Source organism: Poromitra crassiceps (assembly GCF_964638095.1).
Source record: "Poromitra crassiceps genome assembly, contig: HAP1_SCAFFOLD_2480, whole genome shotgun sequence".
Lineage (NCBI taxonomy): Eukaryota > Metazoa > Chordata > Actinopteri > Beryciformes > Melamphaidae > Poromitra > Poromitra crassiceps.
In genome coordinates this window covers 1-4,000 of record NW_028149946.1, presented here as the reverse complement: position 1 = coordinate 4,000, position 4,000 = coordinate 1, and the positions used below count along the sequence as shown (strand labels likewise).

At 41.9% G+C, this 4,000-nt stretch overlaps 1 pseudogene across 1 annotated transcript; it reads left to right on the top strand.

Annotated features, from left to right (window-relative positions):
- Positions 1-3,093: 3,093 nt before the first annotated feature.
- LOC310772228 (P2Y purinoceptor 1 pseudogene) lies at positions 3,094-3,993 on the top strand (annotated as a pseudogene). The gene has a single exon. The product of its transcript is annotated as a P2Y purinoceptor 1 pseudogene (transcript).
- The last annotated feature ends 7 nt before the right edge of the window (positions 3,994-4,000 follow it).

Here is a 4,000-nt window from a genome sequence, read left to right as displayed (position 1 = left end):
ACGCGCAGTCCTCCGTCTCCTATCTCCCATCTCCTATCTCTCCTTCCCAGTACTGGAGGCTCGACTCTCAACAACCTATATTTTCCTTGGATTCAAACAGTATAGTGAAGAATAGGGAGAGAAAGAAATCTTAACAAAATTGTGCTCAATCCAGCTCCTGATTTCAGTATAATAATGGAAGGTAATGGTCTCAAATATCATAACTGCTGATTCAGTATGATGAGAAATTATGTTTAGTCTATGTGTGTGTGCGTGTGCGTGTGCGTGTGCGTGTGTGTGTGTGTGTGTGTGTGTGTGTGTGTGTGTGTGTGTGCGTGCGTGCGCGTGCATGCATGCGTGCGTGTGTGCAGCTATCTGTGTGAGTGTGGGTGGGGGGGATGTTTCAAGCCTCACTATGAAAGCATATCTTTATCATGAGACGTGGTGCGGAGATCCCTCAGATTCTCTGACTCCATTACTTTGGACTTAAATTGCCTTCCATACCATAGAGCCTGCCCTATAAAAACAATTAATGTGTAACGTGAACTATCAAGAGCCTTGGGTATCGGGTGCATGTGGACCTGGTGTTGTGTGTGAATGTCCAGGTTAAAAGTCTTAAATTCGCACACCTCAGAAACTATTTACTGCTGACTGCTTCCCATCTGCTGTAAACAGTCATTTGGACCATACTGGTGAGAGCATCCTTGGCTTTCTCTCCCGTTTCTTCATGGTCTATGCGTAACAGCTGAGGACAGGGCAACACAATGCCACTTTACAGAGCATTACAGCAGCACAGTAACAATGGACAACAGTGGTGCAAGTGCCAGGTAGTGACTCACAGCCTATATATGACCTAAGTGGGCCTATATCAATGTTGGTAGTACAGTAGAGTAATGCTGTGAATACAGTCAGGCAGTTTGTGATGTTTCATTGTATAATTGTAATGAGGAATAGAATAAGACAAGTACACTGTTTATATCATTATATACTGTAGCAGCTAACAATATACCATGAACTTATAGCAATTCATCAAGCAGATAGATTATTACCTTCTCTCGTCACCCTGCTGCCATGCTGCACCCTATGGGACTCACAAGACATTGTAAAAGTGATTTACTGGTTTCAAACGGTACAGCTCACTCAGTTTTTTTTAATCTCTCCAGTCAAAAATCAACTTTATCAGGTGGAAATATACAAACATCTACAAAAAGATATGAGGTGATGACTTTTGATTTTGGAGCCTATATTTTGACAAATTACCACATTGAAGGTTTGAAGTAGCCGATGTGAAAAAATAAAGAAATAAAAGCCTCTGTATGTTGCACACTATCTTTGAAAGGTAGCATATGAAACTTGGTGGCTATACCTACAGTATATATATATATATATATATATATATATATATATATATATATATATATATATATATATATATATATGTATATATGTATATATATATATATATAGCAGCAAGCCACAGGTGAAAACAGTGACTGTGCGCAATGTCTCCCTCAGTCTCTCTCCCCCCCCCTCTCTCTCCCTCAGTCTCTCTTGCTCTCCTCTCTCTCCCTCTCCCTCTCCTCCCTCTCCCTCAGTCTCTCTCGTGTGTGTCACTGATGACATCGTCAGTGTTGTCACAAGATGTCACAATGCCTATGTATGACATCACTGATGACATCATCACTGATGACATCTGTAATTAGGGCAATCACCAAATTTAAAAAAATCTGGCTCCGTCAGGTCACCCGCACGGGTGCTCTTTACACTTCTTGAAAGTTTCAGCCCGATCGCACGTAAAATGGCATAGCTGTGGCCGGCCAAAATTCTTGAAACAAACAAACAGACAGAGATTGCCCACATGCTCCCCATGGGGACCCCCTGTGAGTTAGGCCCCCCTGGTCTGGAACATGACAGCATCACTGATGACATCATTACTGAACTTTATAAAGCCTCAGCCAGGAAGGATGACATCACTGATGACATCACATCATTAGGTAATTAGGGCAATCACCTAATTCAAAAATCTAGCTCTGTCAGGACACCTGCACGGGTGCTCTTTACAACCCCTGAAAATGTCAGCCCGATCGCACGTAAAACGGCACAGCCGCGGCAGACAAAATTCTGCTCACTCACTCACATACGCACACGGACACTTCTCATTTTTAGTATGGATATATTCTTTTCAGACCAGTGTTGAATGTGTTACACATGCAGTCAGTGGCGATTCTAGAGTCTGTAGGGGCCCTAGGCAAAGAATCCCTGGGGGCCCCTCCATCCTCATCACCATTATTTTCATTAATAACCCGACACCAACGAAAAATACATCAATATTATCATTCGAATTCCTCAAGTTCCTAGGACATATTTTATTAGCCTATTTATAACTTTCATACATGGTGCAAAGTTAACTTTTTTGTCCACCGGCCAAATGTCTAGTGAATGTTCAAATGTTACAGAATGGCAGCACTCACAATCTAGTTTAGAGTTAATTTAATGACGCACAGCAGTATAATCCAGACGTTTCAGCCTAATGAGGCTTTCTTCAGTGTGAAATGTCAAATGTTCCCAGCCACTCAATGGATTAGCATTGTTTGCTTTTGGCTGGTGGTGAGTGAATCAAATCTACCTACCAGCCACTTGCAGATTTATATTTTATTACCAGCATTTGGCTGGTGAGTCGTGACTGGTGCTAATTGTGTGCCCTGCTTTCATATCAATTAATAGCTTAACTATTAGCTTAGCCAGGTTAACTAACAAAAAACTAAAAAAGTGACACCATTAGCTGAATTTATTCAAGTAGCCTATCTCCCCATAGGTTGCTATACATACTAAAATAACAGCATTCAGTTATCTGCCTAATCAGTATCTGCTCCACTCCACACATCCTCTTTTTTACTTTCGTTTTGACTTCCAGATGAATTCATTTACTTCATTCACTTTAAATTCAAGAGAATATGTGAATCATGCAAGTTTGACGGAAATGAGTCACATACTTGACTTGAATTGAAAGTGAAAGTGAATTCACGTCATTCAAAATTCAGTTTCCATCTCTAGAAAACACCAGATCATCCACTGTAGGGGGTGAATTTAGACCAGCTGCTTTTCGAAGACAGAATGAACACCTCTTGTAAAATAGATAGCTTTGACTTTCCACATACGTTCCTGCCTGCTGTTTACATCTTGGTAATCATCATCGGCCTGATAGCTAATGGTTGGGGATTGAAGTCCTTGCTCCAGAACTGGGAGAACCGTAAGATCATCAACATTTTTGTTCTCAACCTTGGAATCACAGATTTTCTGTATCTGCTCGTGCTACCGTTTCTAGTCGTGTATCATGTTTTGGGCAGTAAATGGATCTTTGGAGATGTGTTCTGCAAGATAACAAGATTCTGCTTCAACCTGAATTTATATGGCAGCATTGGGTTCCTCACTTGTATCAGTGTGTACAGGTACCTGGCCATTGTCCACCCAGTGAGAATGATGGGAAGAATAACTGCCACCCACTCTGTGGTTATCACGATAATGGTTTGGGTCTTGGTGAGCATTCAAAGTCTTCCAGACATGTTCTTCATCAAGAGTTATGGAAACAAACCGCAATGTTTTCACACCACCTCTAGAGTCCATGTTGAAGATTACCTGACCTACAGCCTTGGATGGACCATCACTGGATTTTGCATCCCATTCCTCATCACACTGGGCTGCTATGGACATGTGGCTGTAGTCCTGTGTACCAGAAAGAGACTTGACAAGGTACAAAAGCAGAGAAGCTTGAAATTGCTGTTCATTTTGATCATACTCTTTGCTGTTTGTTACATTCCCTATCATGTATTGATGAACCTCAACCTCAGGGCCAGAATTTTGAAAAACCAGGGAGTGTGCCCTGAATGGAGAAACATAGTCTACATTGCTCACCAGATAAGCCGTGGCCTTGTGTGTCTGAACAGTGCCCTCAACCCCCTGGTTTACCTGCATGGAAATGAAGACCTTCCCGCTCAGCTCAGACAACTGTTCCAGCAAGCTC